The sequence below is a fragment of the Panthera pardus genome, unplaced genomic scaffold, assembly GCF_024362965.1.
Source record: "Panthera pardus isolate Hobbes unplaced genomic scaffold, ASM2436296v1 HiC_scaffold_24, whole genome shotgun sequence".
In the NCBI taxonomy this organism is placed as follows: Eukaryota; Metazoa; Chordata; class Mammalia; order Carnivora; family Felidae; genus Panthera; species Panthera pardus.
This window is the reverse complement of record NW_026526810.1, coordinates 66676345-66696450: the sequence shown is the minus strand read 5'-3', so window position 1 is coordinate 66696450 and position 20106 is coordinate 66676345. Positions and strand designations below refer to the sequence as shown.

The following is a 20106-nucleotide window of genomic DNA, read 5'->3' as shown; positions in this document are numbered from 1 at the left end:
TAAAAAGAGAAGCATTTGGACGCTGGCCACACCCAAAGGGCACCAGAGCCACACCATGCCTATCCCGGTCACTGAGGACATTTCCCGCCCTTTGCTTGTCCTGCTCCCCGGGCACCAACCCTCAGGAAGCCAGAGGTCACAGAGTGAGTAAGGAAGAAATAGAGGAAAATGACAAGAGGGAAAGAGTGAAAAGCAGACCAAGACCCCCTTTTTTGGCTTCAGGTTTCTGAGCCTGAGTCAGGACTAAGCCAGAGCTTGAGGAGAAATTTTAAGCTGGACAAGATTAAAGCTTTGATATGAAACTGGACCAAACCTGTTAACACCTGGAAAATGAGACTATTTCAACTAATAACTGGAAGTGATTGGAAAAGCTATTGGATCTACCCAAGATTTCATTAGAGTGGAGAGTGGACAGAATGGAGATTCAGTGTAGCATGGAAGAAAGGTAGTGTTGTGAATAAATAAATATCATGATTTTTCTCCTGCAGCTTGCACCCCACTAAGACCAGCATATTCAACAAACCGGTTAGAATAAATATTGCCAAATGACTCCCCACAAACGCTATACCACCTTCCCTCCAGCACTGGGGTGTGTAGCACCTGTTTTCAGGAAGAGAAGCTTTTGGTATTCATGTAGTAGGAGCCTTAACTCTTCTTTGATACTCTAATGAAGCAAAAGCCAAAATTTGCTTCCAAATATCTCCAGTCAATCACTACAACCTTCCTGATATCATGTATTATTTTAAATACTTGTGTGTCCTCCCAAATCCAGCCTCCACACATCAAAAATCTCAAGTTATACAGACTGTTTTACATTCTAGTCAGGAATATAAATGAAAGATGTGGGGGCAGATCTATTCTCAGGTACTAACTCGCAGTGACGAACAAGGTCCATTATACATTTATTTATTTTTGAGAGATACAGTGAGACAGAGCATGAGCAGGGGAAGGGCAGAGAGAGAAGGAGACACAGAATCCGAAGCAGGCTCCAGGCTCTAAGCAAGCATTCAGCACAGAGCCCGACACGGGACTCAAACCCATGAACCGTGAGATCATGGCCTGAGCCAAAGTCAGATGCTCAACCGACTGAGCCACCCAGGCGCCCCAAGAAGGCCCATTATAAAAACAAGTATCTGTTTTTAACCCAAAGGTATTTTAACATCCTTTTACATCTAGTGATTGATGCTACCGTATAAAGAATGAAAGAGCACAGGTTTATTAAAATTATGTTGTCCAAAGATTATTTATTAGTTAACACAAATTTACATTGCTTAAGGACTGAAAATTAACTTAGAATCTACAGTTTAGTTGACGTGTTAAGTCATTTGTAGAATCATAAAAATTAACCTCTTTTTAGAAGGACATTACATATTATCAAGTAATTGAGTTGAACACATACTTTTGCAGTTTTATAAATGTAAAATGATGTTAGTTTATTTGACCAGCAAAATTAGTAGAGGAAATTCAGGAAATTCAAATTACTAAAGCTTTTCATGAGAAAATAAACCCAAGGCTTTCGTAAACTAGAATGTGTTAACATTTTGACAGGGTGTAAGTCAGGGAGAAGATGTAGAATAGCTTTTAAATTAAATTAGTAAATCAGTTTAATTTGTCCAAAGAGATATCTCAATTAGGAATATTGCATGTTTTGTGTGCAATTATATAGCAGATATTAAAGCTTTAAAGTTATTTATATTTACTTCTTTAGTAACTGAGACTTTTAATTAAACTCACAATTAAAATCTCTTTTTTGTTACAGCTTTATGGAGATAAATTTCCTTAAAGAACTACATATTTAAAGTATAAGAAATAGAAAGGATTTTTATAAATCTTTGAATTTCTTGTTCTTCTCATTTATAGGTGCTTAATATATTAATGCTGTTTTTAAAAGCCAGTTAGAAGAGTTTATGCCTTTAGATTTCTAACTTTTTATTTTCAAAATATTTCAAATTTTCAGAAGAATTGCAAGACTATTACAGAGTTCATATATGCCCGTACCTACCTTTTCCTGATCTTAACATCTTACATAACCATGGTACAAGGATCAATACTAAGAAATTGTCATTGATGCAATACTATTCACTAAACTGCATAGCTTATTCAAAATTTACCAGGTTTTTCTGGCCCAGGATCCTACTCAGGATCCCATACTGCATTCAGTTGATCTAGTTTCCTTAGTGTCTTATACTCTCTAACAATTCCTCAGTCTTTCTTGGCCTTTCACAACCTTGATACTTTTGAAGAGTACTGTTCAGTGGTTTTGTAGAATGCCTATCAGTTTGGGTCTGTCTGATGCTTTCTTAGGCTGAAGTTATGCTTTTTAGCAAGAATACCATGGATGTGATGTTGTGCCCTTTCCAGTGCATCCTAACAGGTTGTGTGTGATGTCAATGTCTTGTTACTGGTGATGTTAACCTTGATCACTTGGTTAAGATGGTGTCTGCCAAATTTCTCTCCAATTACAGAGAATATTTTCCCCTTTGTAATTCACAATTGTCTTGTGCAGAGATACTTTGAAACTATGCAAATATCCAGTTTTTCTTGAAACTCTTGCTCACTAATTTTAATTTTTTTTTAACATTTATTTATTTTTGAGACAGAGAGAGACAGAACATGAACAGGGGAGGGTCAGAGAGAGAGGGAGACACAGAATCTGAAACAGGCTCCAGGCTCTGAGCGGTCAACACAGAGCCCGACGCGGGGATCGAACTCACGGACCGCGAGATCATGACCTGAGCCGAAGTCGGACGCTTAACCGACTGAGCCACCCAGGCGCCCCACTAATTTTAGAATCTGTAAACAGATCATGCCTGCAACAATTATACTGTGCTGTTTGCCTGGTGATAAGTCTCTATTTCTTCACTCCTACATTTAATAATTGCACTTTCCTGTTTCTCCCCCCTAATTTATTTATTCAGTCATTCATTGGTACCAATATGGACTCATGGACATATATTTTATACTATGGGTTGTAATCTAATGCTATCAGCATTGATGTTCTTGTTCAAATTAATCCAGCTTTGGCCACTGGGAGCCCCTTCAGGTGGGCTTCTGTGTCCTTTCAAAATATTTCCAACTTTCTTTTATTTAATAACTTTCTTACTTACTGTCCCAGCAACATATTACAGGATCATTGTGTATTTTCCCTATCCCGGTCCTGGAATCAACCATTTCTCCTGGGAGCCCTGGTTTGCTTGTTTTTTGGTATCTTTTTACTACCTCTGGATTTTTAAGGTTTATTAGAAAGCCGGATCTAATGGCCTAACTCCCTCTCCCCCTATCAGTGAGACACAGTAATAACCCCACAGCCCACTTTCCAAAGGCTGGCTATGCTGTGTCAATAATCACAAGCACTTCTAGTAGCAGGAAGTCTAGTAGAAATGTCTGGGTGAGATTCACCTCCAAAGCCTGTCCTCCCGGAGGCTCTTGCATTGTGAAGCCTATATATCTTCTCATTAATGCTAACCATGCCATGGGTAACTACTGACCACATGTGCATGCACGCACGCGCGCACACACACACACACACACACACACACACCCCTCCCAAGGACAGACATTATAGCTCAAGACTTTACAGCCTAAATGAAGATTCTTAAGCAGAATGTTTCCCTTAGCTCCTTCACCCTGACCCAAGCCAGACCTGGCTCTTTGTTATATAGAACCCTGGATGGTCCCCTTTGTTCACACTTCTTCTTTCGGAACATGCCTCAGGGCTTGATAAATGATGGGTTTCAGAACCATTTACCCTTTCAAATTAAAGTTTTTCTTATTTGAGAAGCAGGGTCATTCTTTTGCAGTCTCTATTTTCTGGTAATCTCTGTAAATGGAATGGGGTTGTTCCTGTGAGGATATATTATTCTCTATCCAACCACCCCACCCACCCAGAAAAACACAAAAAAGCTATGAATGAGTGATACTGTCTTTCCAGTTACCTTAATATTAACCCAAATGAGAAAATTAGTGCCTATACAATGATACACAAGAAAGATCTATTTCTAACCTCAATATTCACTTTGGCCATTACACTAAACTAAACCAGAGTTCATGGAAATACTTATCAAGTTTACCAAAAGCCTGGTGAACATCACTCTATGATGTTTTTAATAGTTTATAAAATTAACCATCTTTAATCAACTTGACTCAATTGTAGTCTTTATGTGTGTCCACCTCCTGACCCTCACAACTGTATTGAGCTTAGCATGCAAGTTTGCAGAAATATTAATAGCCAAGAATAACATCTTGTTCATATAATTAGTTTCTGCCCATAGAATCACAAAAGAGGTGTATAACAGACCAATGAAAGTAAAAAGCAATCTTTTGCTGTGCTTGGTTTAGTTTACTATAGGGTAGAATATAGCAATGGAAAATTTCTTGTATTCCTAACGTTTGTAGTCTTACAGTTCCATTTAATTGGATATTTGTAGCTTTCATTATTGAAACTTTCCATCGTGTTTAATCAGTTTTGTTCTCAGCTCTATTATCTGATATTTTTTTATCAACTTTAATTTTTTTCTCTGTTGTTACTTTCTTTACTGTTTTGAAACGACCTATCTTGCACCAACCTTTCTAGCTATCACCTTTTGGGGTATTAATTTTGCTTATGATTTAGGCAGAAGCAGCCTGTTAATGGTGGGTTTTAATTATTTATAGTAAATCTAGTATTTGGTATACTTGGCCTTGATCCTTTTGAAGTATAATAGGTATCTTTATTATCTCTTAGGTTATATGGACTCTATTTTCCCCTTTATCTTTTAATATGTTTTGGAGGACAAAAAGCCCCTATTTAAAAAAAAAATTAATGTTTATTTATTTTGAAAGACAGAGAGAGACAAACAGAGCATGAGTGGGGGAGGAGCAGAGAGCAAGGGAAACACAGAATCCAAAGCAGGCTCCAGGCTCTGAGCTGTGAGCACAGAGCCCAGTGCGGGGCTCTAACCCACGAACTGTAGATCACAACCCAAGCCAAAGTTGGACACTTAACCGACTGAACCACCCAGGTGCCCCAAAAAAGCCCCCATTTAAAGCCATATGTGTTCAATATCTTAAAACATTCTATAAGTATTCTAGGTCTTTTTTCCTAATCAAAAGCCTCCTCTGCTCTCCTGTACAGAAGACAAAGGACACTGCTCTTTGTCGGCTCTTTTTACTGCCTACTCTAATTTCACATTCATAATTAAATGTGATAGTTCTCACTTTTTTCTCTTTCATGTTTCTTTCATGCTTTCTGTGTCTTACTTTTCTTCAAATGATTGCCCTGGTATCAGAAATAACTCTTCCACTGTTATCCTTACTTCTTAAACAATAGTTGGTATCAATAATTATCATGGGTTCATTTTTCTAGCCATTATCCATTCAAATTTCTTTCTCTAATTTTAGTCTTGCATACTATATGTATTGTAGCTTTGAGCAATCTTTTCAAAAAAGGGCCCCCAGCTGCCACAGTTTTTGAAATTGGGCTTGTCTGAGAATGTCCTTCTGTTGCCTCCCTGTACAAGGGGCTTGATGTTGCCCATTATTCTTGAGCTGCAGCTTACCCCTCCCATGGAAGATGTCATCGCATTGTCATCTGGTATTGCTCAGTGCAGTGGAAAAAGCCAAAGCTAGTCTCATATTTTGCTCTTTGAAAATGACCTACTTTTTCTGCTTGGAGACTTGCAGAATTCTTTTTTTTCCCCTTATAGTTTAAAATTTTTATGAAACTATGTCATAGTGTTGCTTTTGTTATTGATTTTGCCTGGGACTTTGGACATACCCTCTGAATTTTTTTCAAACATAATATGTTTTCTCTTGTTTTCTTTGAGTATTGATTTTGATCCTTTCCCCCCCACTGTTGGAAACCCCTTATATTTGAGAATTCAGTCTCCAAATTTAACAGCTTCTCTTGAATTGTTTTCTTGCTTTTTCCATTCCTTTTCAATTCTGAATTTTGGAATTATGGATGAGAGGGGGCAAATGGATTCTTTAATAGAAAGCAGCTACATAGAATGACAATTGTCAAACAGGGAGGCCTTATTTTAATGACTACCAGCTGACACCTGTTTGGCTCAATCTGGAATGATGCTGGCAGCTGGGCCATTGATCCATTTCTCAAACAGGGCAGAGGATTTACAGGTTCCTCCTTTGCTAAAGGTGGTGAACAACTGTAGGTAAACACAGAGCAGGTGGAATCTGTTGCAGATCTCACTTCTCCATAGTCTTTAAGAAATTTTTCATAAGCCTGCAAAATATATCTGATGTAATTAGAAGGCAATGATGGGTAAGTTCTTGACATGACCAAACTGTCCAAAGGGGACTCTGAAAGTTCAGCTCCGTGTGTGAAGTAAAGTGTGCAAAGAACACAGCAAATGAAGATGTGAGTCACACCAGGGCTTGCGGTGGCATTTCTAGTTGGGGGGGGGGGTCATCAGTAGGGATTATCCTGATTGTTTTCATTGTTTCATGGGTCACATGATTGTGACCTAGGCTATCTATCCATGGGCAGAAGGATCTTATCTACCTATGTGGGGTTCAGGGCAAGTCCTAGATTTCGATCCTGAACCTAGAGGCCCTGGCTGGTGGCTGAGCCAACTTGGAGGGTTGAAAGATTGTGGGAGAGCTGGCCACATGCATCCATGGACCAGCAGGATTGAGACATGAGAGGGAAGATGGGAATGGTTGAGATTGTGCAGGGACTGACAAGCATTGCCCGACCGGCCAGAAAGAGCTGAGTAACAGAAATCATTGGGAGCACAACGGCCAGTTTTATGAGTGTGGAAGGACTTATCCCACCTTTCACCTATTTTATCTCCCTACCAGAATTGTTTGACAGACACCTCTAATAAGCATATATCTTTTCTATGTTTATACTTCAGATCTGGTCTTTCTTCTGTGATCAATCAGCAGACTGGGGGTTATGAAACCAGATACTGTATTTCTTGTAGGAATCTTCTTGAGGACATTGTCAATGACATATCTCTTGCCATTGGTTTGAGTCATATGGTAAATTCTTTCAAAGACAAATATGACTTCAGAGGAAGTACCAACAACCCCTTGCATTTACCAATATTCCCAGCATATATATTTGTCCATTCTTTGCAAACCCCAAATCCACTAAGCTCCTCTTTCTTATCTAAGGGCCTTTCATTGGAAATGCAAAAAATGTAGAAATAATTTGAGCCCAATTAACTATGGAGTCTTGGATTTCTAGTTCCCATGACTTTCCTGTGGACATGATATCTTAGACGGTATTACTAGATTTCTACTCATTCGAAATGCATTGAACATAAATTACTACAGTTACTTTCATCAAGGAAAGTGGTTTGCTAAATTCATCTCTGTGTCTTATAATTCTAAGGTCCCCACTTGCCACTAAGTTATTCGAATTCACTGTTTATTTATTTTTTAATTTTTGAGAGACAGAGCATGAGCAGAGGAGGAGCAGAGAAAGAGGGGGACAGAGGATATGAAGTGAGCTCTATGCTGACAGCAGCAAGCCCAATGTGGGGCTTGAACTCACCCATGAGATCATGACCTGAGCTGAAGTCAGATGATCAACAGAGTGAGCCACCAGGCACCCCCAATTAACTCTTTTTTAAAATGGACTTCCACCTTCCTAAGAGGCTTTTACATATTCCAACATTACTTCTCTGCTGCTTCCCACACTGCTGGGCAACTGATTTGATGGTAAAAATTAGTTTGACATCTCATCCTTACTCAGAACATTAAATGTCCTCCTGACCATAAAAAGTGGGTCTTGGTCACTTGTGCCTTCCCCTTGCACATTCAATGCACTTACTCCTCTAGACCCATAGTTCAAGTGTGAAATTGAAGGTACATGAGGGAGGATGGGGACTGCATGTCAGAAACTCATTTGCCACATCAGTTACCCTCCTGTCCAAAGACTCAGAGACCAATGGGCATCACCATTGTTGACCTAAGGGAACTGTTCTAGAACCAGGAAGGTCCAGCATGATTTTATTTAAAAAACAAAAACAAAATCAAAGGTCAGCCCTTTCTGGGATACCACTGGCATTTATAGGAGCACTTGCCCCTATTCCTAAGGAATTCTGCTATACTGCTTTAAGATAATCTTTGAAGGCGACATGTCATATAATTCTGAGTTTCTAGCGATCAACAGCTAAAATTACCTGAGGGAACAGAGGTCTCCTGGGGAGTGGGAGAAGGTGACGGAAACTGGGAGGTGGAGTGGGGATGGAGGAGGAGAAAACCAAGCTCAACAATGTTCAGTCTGATTCTGTTTTCAGTGGGTTAGCCACCACCGTCTTCACCAGCAGTGAATGGAAGAGACACTGCAGGGGCGCCTGGGTGACTCAGTCGGTTAAGCGTCTGACTTCGGCTCAGGTCATGATCTCGCGGTTTGTGGGTTCGGTGCCGTGTCAGACTCTGTGCTGACAGCTTAGAGCCTGGACTCTGCTTCAGATTCTGTGTCCCCCTCTCTCTCTCTGCCCCTCCCCCCTTTCTCTCTCTCTCTCTCTCTCTCTCTCTCTCTCTCTCCCCACATGTCAAAAGTAAATAAGAAATTTTAAAAAAAAGTGCAGTAAAGATATGCCCAAATGCAAATTAAGTGACATCTCAAAGTGCAAATCAGAATTTGGTGAGTCCTTATAATTCACTGTCGTATTCTCTGAGATTAGACTAATCTTTGATGAAGTTGTCCCCATTTCTGGATTAGGCCCCAAGTCCCCTTTCCAAACTTGTGGGAGGACACAAGCCTGTCCTCAGGTTCTGATTGGCTTAAAAGTGTTTGACAAGTGCACATACAGCTCTTTCCTTCTGAAGATAGGATGAAATTATTTAGCTCAGTCTCTCCTTTAATAGATTAAACTACTTCCTGAGTGCAGAGTCACTGATCTTTGTACTATACCAACTGTGTCCAACATATCGTGGATAAACACTTATTTTTTTAAACTCATATTAAAGCTTGGACCACTGAAGTCTTTCTGGATGCCTGGCACCTTTTGAAGACTCTTCTAATGTTTGGAGAATTTCTGACCAATGAGCCAGAAAACAGCGTCCCTGCCTCCTTTGCAGTAGGACATGGGCATTGGCTCTGCCAATCAGAGGACCCCGTGCAAGACTTCCATCCAGATGTGAATGAAATAAGCACGCACAAGTTCCTCATTTTGCCACTACTGTGGCTGCAGAGACAGCTGGCTTTCAGAGGCACAGCATTGATGATGCTGGATGGAGTGCCTCTTAATAAAGCCCTCCAGTCCCCTTCAGTCACAGCATAGTCTCACTTTAGTAATTCAGTGAGTGTTAGTATTTAGTATTTAGTATTTAGTAATTCAGTGAGTAATTCAGTCCAATATAATAATAAAACTTCTGGAATCTATTCCAAGTGAACGCTTCTTCCCTTCTCAGCTTGAGTCAGCTTCACCCCAGAAGCACCTATCAGGGGAGGGCCTATAAAACCTTCACACTTCGTCCTCCTCGCCCCTTCTCGCTTCTTGGCTTCCCAGACGTTGGTGTCAGTGCTAGCTTGGAAGTGTTGACATGTTGACAATGGCTCCCATCAGCCCAGTTGATCTCTGAGTGATTTTGTGGAGCAGAACTACTCTCTGACTCCAATTGGACTTTCCATGAAAGAAAAATAAACTTTTTTTTTTTTTAAATATTTTTTTTTACGTTTATTTTTGAGGCAGAGAGAGACAGAGCATGAGTGGGGGAGGGGCAGACAGAGAGGGAGACACAGAACCGGAAGCAGGCTCCAGACTCTGAGCCATCAGCCCAGAGCCTGACGCGGGGCTCGAACTCACGGTCTGTCAGATCGTGACCTGAGCTGAAGTCGGACGCTCAACCGACTGAGCCACCCAGGCGCCCCAGAAAAATAACTTCTATATTAAGATCTATATTAAGATCATATTAAGGCAAGGGTCAGCAACCTTTTTCTGTAAAGGGCCAGATGGTAAATATTTAGGTTTTGCAAGCTATGCAATCTCAGCTGCAACTACTCAACTCTGCCATCATCATGTGAAAACAACCACAGACATTACATAAATGCATGAGCATAGATGGCCATGTTCCATAAATCTTTATCTATAGAAATAGACAGAGTTTGGATTTGGCCTGTGGGTCGTAGTATGCTGACCCCTGTATTAAGCTACTGCAGTTTTCAGAGTGCCTGGGTGGCTCAGTCGGTTAAGTGTCCAACTTCGGCTCAGGTCACGATCTTGTAGTTCATGGGTTTAAGCCCCATGCTGGGCTCTGTGCCGACAGCTCAGAGCCTGGGGCTTGCTTCGAATTCTGTCTCCCTGTCTCTCTGCTCCTGTCCCACTCATGATCTGTCTCTGAAAAATATAGAAACATTTTTTTTAAAAGCTATTACAGTTTTAGAGTTTATATGCTATAGCAGAGTACTACATTAGTCAATTCACTTTTCTTATTAATCTTGTATCAACAGTATCCAGTGTGATGCCAAGCACAGAGTAGATACTCAATGATGAATGAATGGAGAGCCTAGAAACATAGAGGCTAGTGCTTTAACAACCCTATGGGGCAGAAGATCATGTTTCAGTCCTGACCATGGCCAAGAACTCAATCTGAGCTCCTTGCATAAAGCTGGGAGCCACAGAGGGTTGTCTCATGCATAAAACAAAGATAAGAGAAACCCTCCATTGGCTCTTCATTGTCCTCAAGACTGGGTCCAACATCCCTGGCTTGACATTAAGGGATTTCTTGCTCTGGCCTCTGCTCTCATCTGTATCCTTATTTCCCACTGCCCCTTTTACATTGTGTTTGAGCCGCAGGTATACCAAAGCAAGTTCCATAAATGCCTCGTGATTTCACACGTGATGTTTCCTCTGTAGGAGTGCCATTCTCTGCCTTGTTTCCCTGGCTGAATGCCTGCACCTTTTACCTTCCAATTCTTCTTGTCCCACCTGGAGTAGGAGGTGGTACTCCCTCCTACGTGCTTGTCCTTCAAACCCAGCACACTCCTCAGTTACAACACTTACTCTGATGTGCCAAGATATCTGTTTACCTAGTACATTGGGTGCACCCCAGGGTCAGGGACCAGTCTGTATTCCATATCCCTAAACCTCATGGCAGTACTTGGCACTTAATTTGGTTCTCCATAGAAACTGGTAAATGGCTCAGTGAATTACTAAGAATCCAAGCCCTAGTGAATATAACAACAACTACATGTGTAGAAGAGTTGTTTTACTCTTATTTATGGATGTTTGATTTAAAAGAACTACATATAACTTATATTGGATTTGAATTTTTAGTAGCGGGTAGAGAATGTTAATTTCTTTCGCCTTTGAAGCCAACCTATCATCAGCTGCACCTTAGCCCAGAGCAGCAGGAGCACTTGGGCTTGCTCAGCACAAAGCCAAGTGGGTAGGCTCAGTTCTTAGACCATTTGGGTTCTGCTGATGGCACCTGGATCCTCTAAAAAATACACAACTATATGACCCAGTTTTCCCAGAAAAGTTCCACTTTCCAGTGTTTGTTCCATTTTCCCCACAAATAAGCATACAGTTTTTGAACCATATGTCTCTATTTTGTTTAAGAAAATGTGAGTGTTGTTAAATATCCAATTTCAGCCCTGAATGCTATGTTAGGTTCATGATAAGCAGCCTTATATTTAACCAAGCATCTGACCTAAAAACGTTTAAAAATGTATCACTATTGTAAACATTTAGAAATTTCACAGCACCTACAATTTTTAAAGTTTGTATCTCCATTTGACTACATGTAAGATTTAACTGCAATTGTTGAAGTTGTATTAGTAAAGATGAGTAAAATGCCTTCCTTAAACTTGGGGCTTGTCTTGGGGCACCTGAGTGGCTCAGTCCATTGAGCATCTGACTGGCTCAGGTCATGATCTCACCATTCGGTTCGTGAGTTCGAGCCCCGCATTGGGCTCTGTGCTGATGGCTCAGGGCCTGGAGCCTGCTTCAGATTCTGTATCTTACCCTCCTCTCTCTGCCCCTCCCCTGCTCGTGCTTTGTCTTTCTCTCTCTCAAAAATAAATAAACATTAAAGAACAAAAAACCTCATTGTCAATCAGCTACTCATTCTGACTAATTTGGCACAAATAGGGCTAGTCTTTTGCCTCTTACCCAAAATCATAATGGAATATTTGACCTTACTTTTAGCAAGAAAGATAGGAGGACACTTAAGACTGAGGTATCTTCACCTCCAAATGTTACAACAACATTCCCAGTGCTCATGTGGTGGGAGCCCCAGGTCAGGTTAGGAAGACAGGGGATACTTGGGGAGGGGGGTGGGTAGTGGCTCCTGTTCGTTCATCTGGCTGCTGTTGGGGATGTGACTGCCTGCCCCCAGGAATAGCCAGGAGCAGAAGAGAAGGAAACAAAGAGAGCCTCTAATTAGGACCTGGACCCCACAGGGTAAGCCATTCAGGAACAGAATGAAGTTTGGAGACATTTCTACCCACCCCTTTTCCTTTCACACATACCCTCACTTCCTCTTCCCAGAGCCATCCAGCCTGTGAATCCCTCCCCACTTGTTCTGGGCACTTCTGGTGGATTACTTGTCACCCTCAGTGCCAAACACATGCTTGGCAGGGTGAGGTGTAAGACGGACAGGTGCAGCGGCCCTGGAGCTCAGACTCAGACAGGCCTTTATCACCCCCCTCCACAACCCCTCTTAGGAGGGGATAAGATGGCTGTTTGGAGCATGTGGGTCCTAAAGGGAACAGGTCCTTATCTGAACAAATAGCAGGATGGATTAAGGATAGACATTTAGCTGAACCATAGGAAGTTGCCAGTTATCTAGAAGATAAATAGATAAAAAGATAGATATGATTGTTGGGTAAGAGTGCCTGGGTGGCTCAGTCAGTTAAGCATTCAACTCTTGATCACAGCTCAGGTCTTGATCTCAGAGGCCTGTGTTGGGCTTAAGCTGGGCTTGAGGCCTGTTTTAAAAAAAATTTTTTTAATTAAAAAAAAATTAAAAAAGAAATATGCTGGGGCGCCTGGGTGGCTCAGTTGGTTAAGCATCTGACTTCAGCTCAGGTCATGATCTCACAGTTCATGGGTTCGAGCTCCGCATTGGGCTCCGTGCTGACCGCTCAGAGCCTGGAGCCTGTTTCAGATCTGTGTCTCCCTCTCTCTCTGCCCCTCCCCCACTCGCGTTCTGTCTCAAAAATAAATAAACATTTAAAAAAATTAAAAAAAAAAAGAAATATGCATAGGTAGGTAGATATAAAAACAAAGATAGAAGTGGTAAGTTAGGCATGTACAGATCAATTATATTTATTTTGACAATACATCAGTTATTTAAGGCACATGTGCCTCTTTCTAGTAGCAAAGGCTGGTCTGAGGGAGATCAAGGACCAAAAAATGAGATGGGCAGAAGTCCATGAGAATGACATCAGCACTCATGACAGCCAGTCCATGCCACCAACCCTATTCCTAACCTACTCTCACTTCAACATTTATAACAAAATCTCTAATAGTACTGAACTGTTAGTAATTGAACTGTACAAAATTGTATATACCACTTAAGTACAAATAGGATATTTTATTTTTAAATAATCTATAAGTACATCTTAGGGTTTTGTAAAATAGCTCATAAATGTGATGGCTTATCAACTTGCCTGAGCTAATCTGCCCCCATGGAGTCACAGTTATTATTTATCACTTTCTCCCAAAGTGAAATATAAGAAGTATTCCGGGCCATTAGTTAAAATGTATAAACAATTGATAATAGTCCTCTCTTATGGAGTTTCCCCTAAACACTGTGTAAACATGATATGACCGGAATAAAGACACAGAGGAATTTCTTTTTGGTCAGTGGTTCCTAATGATGTATGGTAAGTATTAAACCCAATCAATTTGTTCTCTTTCCATATCTACTTTCTACAATTTGTCATTCGGGACAAACATAAAAGCTAGCCCATACTTCCAAGAATCCTATACCGTACAGCCTTTAAGAATGATTTACCATCTTCTTCTTTAGCAGTTTTGATTTCAAAGTCTATTGTCTCAGAGCACCAGATCTGAGACCCAATGTAAACCAACAGAATCAACATTTGCAGCCATGCTATAAGGCAACAAGCTTCCACGTCCATACACTATTCTTGGGCTCTGGGAGAATGGCTTTGGTTTCTTTATAGACACTTTGGAGCAGCATTTATGGAGTATAATGCCATGTCTGGAGAACTTGAATCCCTGATGTATACTCTGAACATGGTCAGAATGGATCATTTTCTTTAGGTGAATAACCAGGTCCTTTATGCTCACTCAGAGCCAGATTTCCAGGCCACAAATGGGTGCTGAAAAGCCCCAACAGAAAGATGGTGGAGAGAAAAGTGACTCCAACTGCAGCTCCCAAGAATAAAGTGCTACCACTTTCTCCTACCAACCCGCAAGAAAAACAAAAAACAAAAACCTACAACTACCAGAGTTTTGTAAGCAGGTCCACTGCAAGCAACTGTATTTCCTTTGTTATTAAGGTAAAGTAATTTTTTTAACTTTTAAATTGCCAAGTAGAGCACACATACAAAAGGAGAGCCCAAGATAAAAATACACAGCAAGCACAATGAACAATCAAGTTCAAACATCTACCACCCAGGCCAATAAACAGAAATTGCCAGCACCCCAAAAGCCCTTGAATCTTCCTTCCTAAGCACTTTGCACCCCTTCTTTCCACAACAACTCCCTCAGTGTTCTGAGGGCTATGGCAGTCATTACCTTGCTTCTCTCTTTTTTTTCATTTATTTATTTTATCCTGAGAGAGAGGGTACCAGGAGGGAGGGGCAGAGAGAGAGAAGGGGGAGCAGAGGATCGAAAGCAGGCTCTGTGCTGACAGCAGAGAGCCCAATGTGGGGCTCAAACTCACGAAATGTGAGATCATGACCTGAGCTGAAGGTGGGCGCTTAACAGACTGAGTCACCCAGGTGCCCTGACTTGCTTTTCTTTATATTTCCACCATCTAAGCACTCAGTGCATCTTTAAACCCATGGTTTAGTTTTGCATTTTTTCTTTTAACTTCACATAAATGGAATCATACAATATGTACTCTTTTGTGACTCACTAATTCGACTCAATGTTACATTTGAGAAAATACAGAGTCCATGTTACTATATGTTCTTTCCTTGTTAAGGAACAGTCCATGTTCATTTCATTTCATGTCTGTGGAGTATGCCATTATATGGCTAGACCACAATTGATTTCTACATTCCACTCTTGATAGGCATGGGTTGTTTCAGTTTAGGCCTATTACAGACGAAGCTACATAGGTGCACACATTTCTGTTGTTTATGTACCTAGAAGTGGAATCACTGTCCCATAAGGAATGTTCAACTTTGGTGGACAATGCTATATTGTTTTCCGTGGTGGCATCAATTTAAACTGGCCCAAGTGTATTTGCATTCTGGTTGCTCTACCAACACTTGAAATTGTCAGGTTTTTTCTAACTTTCATCTCATTGTGTGCGGTTTTTTTTAAGTTTATTTATTTAGTTTGAGAGAGAGAGAGAGGCAGTGAGGGAGGGAGGGGCAGAGAGGAGGGAAAGAGAATACCAAGCATGGAGCCTAACAGTGGGCTTCATCTCACAACCATGAGATCATGACCTGAGCTGATATCAAGAGTCTGACGTGCAACCGACAGAGCCGTCCAGGTGCCCCTCATTGTGTTTTTTTTATTTGAATTTTCCTGATTACCAATGTGGCTGAGTACTTTTCCATATGTCTGTGGGTCATTTGGAAATCCTAATTTGTAAAGTGTTTGAATCTTTTGCCCATTTTCTTTTGAGTTGTTTCTTAATGTTTATTTATTTTTGAGAGAGACAGAGACAGAGCATGAGCAGGGGAGGGGCAGAGAGAGAGGCAGACACAGAATACAAAGCAGGTTCCAGGCTCTGAGCTGTCAGCACAGAGCCTGACGTGGGCTTGAACCCACAGACCAGACTGTGAGATCATGACCTGAGCTGACGTTGGATGCTTAACTGACTGAGCCACCCAGGTGCCCCTTGAGTTGTTTCTTGGTTGTGTTTTCTCCCATGCAGGGGCTTATTTTTTACCGTCTTACTACTGTCTTTCGATGAAAAGAAGTTCTCACTTTTAATGTAATCAGATGTTTTAGTCTTTTCTGTATGGTTGGTATTCTTCTATCCCATTAAAGAAATATTTTCTTACCAGGAGATCATGAATATATTCTCCTATATTATATGCTAGAAGCTTTATTGGGCTTTGGTTAAGTTGTCTTGGGTAACCTGATTTTAAATCCATCAAGAAGGAATGTGGGTCTTACTGCTCTCCTCCCAGAATGCTCCTGGGGTCCTTGCTCTCTGGGGCCCAGCAACTTCAGGTTCTACATATCAGTATTTTCTCACATATGTACAACTGATGGCTCTCTCTCACATATATACAACTCTCTCTCTCTCTCTCTCTCTCTCTCCCTCCCCTCCCCATTCCCCACGAACTTTTCTCAACGGCTGGCTGTTTGCTTTTATTTCTCCAGTAGCTCCCTCCCTTCTGCTTATGGGACAGTCTGTCTCCTCTCACTTCACAGTTCTGCTAGAACTCTCATGGTACAGCAGTGGCCCCACAGCCAAGCAACAGGATCCTTACTTCCTGAGGGACTGAGGGGAGGAGTTGTAAGTTCTATGGTTCTACTGTTTGGGGACCTCATTTGGCTGTAATGTCCAATCCCAGGACTCAGGGTTTATTCTGTCTTTCCAACTTTTTTAAATCACAGGAAGAGAAGGTTATCATTCATTTTCCTGACTTTGGGGTGCATTCTTACCACTGGTCTGTTCACGGCTCCACTGTTCTTTTACTTATTTACTTCTTTTTTTTTTTTTTATCCCCAACCTCCACTCCCATTTCCCTCTCCTCAAACGATTCCATTCTCTTTCTTTCTTTCTTTCTTTCTTTCTTTCTTTCTTTCTTTCTTTCTTTCGAGAGCATGAATGCATGTGCAAGCAGAGGGAGGGTAGAGGGAGAGAGAGAATCTTAAGTGTCACAGGGCTCAATCTCACGACTGACCATAAGATCATGACCCGAGCTAAAATCAAGAGCAGGACACTTAACAGGAATGAGCCACCTAGGCACCCCTAGGATTCTAATCTAATATACTTGATTTGTAGCTCTGGATTTGTATACATTCTTATTAAAATCTGTATTGTCACTTTCTATCCATATTTTTTATTACATAAATGATACAGTGATATAGATTTCACTTTGCTTCTTATTTTTCTCAGCACCATGTGTTCATATGTGCCTCTGCAACATCCCTGCAGCTCATTGCATTTCATTGTATTTTACTGCATGAATCATAGCTTCTCCAAGTGCTGCCTTACAGGACAGAAAAATCAAGATGGAGCTGGGACATCCTTGTTGTTAAAAACATTCAGATTAACATATAATTCTGGAAAAGCAAGCAGGCCAGCCCAAAGGAAGCAGACTCATCATCTAAAGAGCAATGATTATGCCCAGTTGAACAAGCAGTCTTAGAAGAACTTTGACTTCCCACCGATCCCACGCGGCACTGATTAGCTTTCCTCCAGTCTAAGTCCAAACACTCCTGAAAACTTCAAGGAATTCCAAAAACGAAGCTATATAATTTCTGAAGTAATGTGATAACAAATAAAGAAACTAATAAATAAATCGAGGTGCTGTGTGTGAGAACACAGTCCCTCCCAAGAACTGGTATCCATTGGCAATGGAAGCCAAGTCCCTTGGCTTTCACAAAAATAAGAGACTGCATGAAACGTTTTGGCAGCAAATGAGAAGTAGAACACTTAGTTCAGACATGGATACCTCACATTTGTGCCAATGCCTGTGGTCACAAGCAGAGGTGGCTCCAGCAGGAGTTTCATCTTTGGACAACCTTGGCAGAGCCAGGAGTTCTTACAACATCAAAATGGAGCAGAGAGGAATGTGTCCTACCACAGGATAGTCATAGAAGGAACTAGGCACTTACCTCCTTCCCTAGTGGGTTCTAAGTAGCTGAGAGGAGACAGAATCAAAGCCAAGGTCACCTTCACACCGTTAGTACTGAATTGGAGAGCAAAGCTTGCTACCACCGCCTCTCTAAATTGAAGGTAATTGGCAGAGTAGAGTTGACCTGATGTACCCAGCAAGTTTTAGGTAAAATGTCTCTAACCCAGAGCAGAGACCTGGATGGATAGAGCAGAAGCAAGCCCTGCTGACTGGAGACTAGAAATGTTACTTGAGCCTGCCACGTCTAAGTGCAGGTGGCCCAAGGGAAGGAGACAGGGCACTTTGCCTTGCTTGTGTAAGCCCCCACCAGTAAAGTGGACCAATCAGTTTAGCTATTCCTCAGACTACAGGGAGAGATAAACAAGGCAGTGGAGTGAAGGGTGGATGTTTCCTCACCAACATTTGTGAAAGGGCTGAATTACTGTACAATGTGTCCTCTTTTATGAACAAAAGCAGGAGTATGTAGAAAAGATGAGAAAGGTCCCTCCTGTATAAGTCTGTGAGGCCCATGGAGCATCTTGGGAGCTGATAGGGTAGAGCCAAAGAAATAATGATTTGTGACTCTTGTTATGACCCTTCTTCTACACACAGACATCTAGATAGCTTCGAAATCCCAGTCCATATTTTGGAGGCCCTACCGAAGGGATTCTAACATTGTAAATTCCGGTGCTTCCCAGGTGGCTGTGAGATTTCCTGCTTCTCGTTTCAGGCATGACTCCTAATCATGGTGACAAAATGCTTTATCGCTGGGGCCCTAGGATTCAGACTGCCCTTTCATGAGTCTCAAGATACCAACCAGGGGAGAGTAGGGGAAACCTCTTTGCCTAGTTGGAGCCCAGGGATGGACCACTGAGGCCCTGAAACATCAGGCAGAGGAGCCTACTGAGCTAAGGGGTGGTATGATTTATACTCTCTTCAGAAGGATCAGGAGTGTATCTTGGAAGCTCATCTGGAAAGTGACATTTATGGACACTAACTTGTCTCCACAAAGGAAATCCTTGGCAGACATCCTCTCCCTCACCCCCCAGAGACCTAGGAGAAGTTTCCTCGGAGTGGGACTGAAATGATAGAATAGGCGATTGGGCAGGCAGTTAAGCCCATGATAGCAGCCACACTGTAGACATAGTGCAGAAATGACCAATTTTGGGGATGGAAGAGAAAAAAAAATAAGAGAGCAACAGGCTTGGAAGCTAGATGGAGGCTACAATTGGGGAAGAATCCTTTAAGACCCTACTGAGTATTTGAGCATGTGGAGAGCAGCAAGGACCTGCTTGTTAAATTCCTAAATGCCCCAAAGGCAGGAAAATAGAACCTCAGCATGTGCATTGATAATGAAAAAACCTACAGAGGCACAAGAGAGAGGGACTACTTACAGGAAGGGGGGAAGCAATACAGCAGCTCTAGGATAGAGAGATGAGAGTCTGAGTTTTGTTTGTTGGTTGCTTTTGTCTTTAAAGCTACAGATGTGGGGGGGGGGGGGTGGCGTGTGGGCGGCTCAGTCAGTTGATTGTCCAACTCTTGATTTCAGCTCAGGTAATGCATGAGATTGAGCCCTGCCTTGGGCTCTGTGGAACGTGAAGCCTGTTTAGGATTCTCCCTTTTCTTCTCCCTCTGCCCCTCCCCTGCTTGAGCTCTCTCTCTAAAGTGAAACCAATCAATCAATCAATCAAGCTGCAGATAAGGGAGAAGATGGTTTGTGGAATTGAGGTGTCCAGAGGGGGTGGGAGAGGGTAGGATCCCCAGGGGATATGGAAGGGTTCCCTTGCAGAGGAAAGATACACCTATTCCCACCAATGCCTTCCAGAGAATAGAAGCAAACACCAGTATGTCTTGAACAGAGTGGGGAAAGTTGACACGTAGCATCTTATTGCCACTGTTCTCTCTGTGAAGCATGCAACAAGGTCATTGCTTAAAGTGAACAGAAGTGAAGCTGTGGGGAAGCGATGGCAGTTTTAAAAGGCCATTGGGGAAAACAGTGAGAGACCTGAGGGGCTGAGCCAGCCAAGGGAGGGGCGTGAGAGAAGGGTCACTGCAAGGCATTAGTGCAAAGTGGTGGGGCTGGTGGTGAGAGCTCAGGGGAGGAACTGGACAAGGGCCGGAGTTTCACAGTGACTGGACCAGAAGGGCAACCCTAGGTGGGGTGAGGCTGGGGGTCTGAGCCACTGCCCTTTGAGGGCCCCAGATGT

The 20106-nt window shown here is 41.9% G+C and overlaps 1 long non-coding RNA gene across 6 annotated transcripts in view; it reads left to right on the top strand.

The window, feature by feature from the left end:
- LOC109255004 (uncharacterized) overlaps positions 1 to 20106 on the top strand; it is a 198748-nt gene that overhangs the window by 100449 nt on the left and 78193 nt on the right. Inside the window, exon 6 of one of the 6 annotated variants that reach the window (XR_008417158.1) lies at positions 17179 to 19380. The exons of the other annotated variants lie outside the window; for them this stretch is intronic. This is a non-coding gene — a long non-coding RNA (uncharacterized LOC109255004). Of the gene's footprint in view, positions 1 to 17178; positions 19381 to 20106 lie in introns of those variants that run through there. 6 annotated transcript variants of the gene reach the window in all.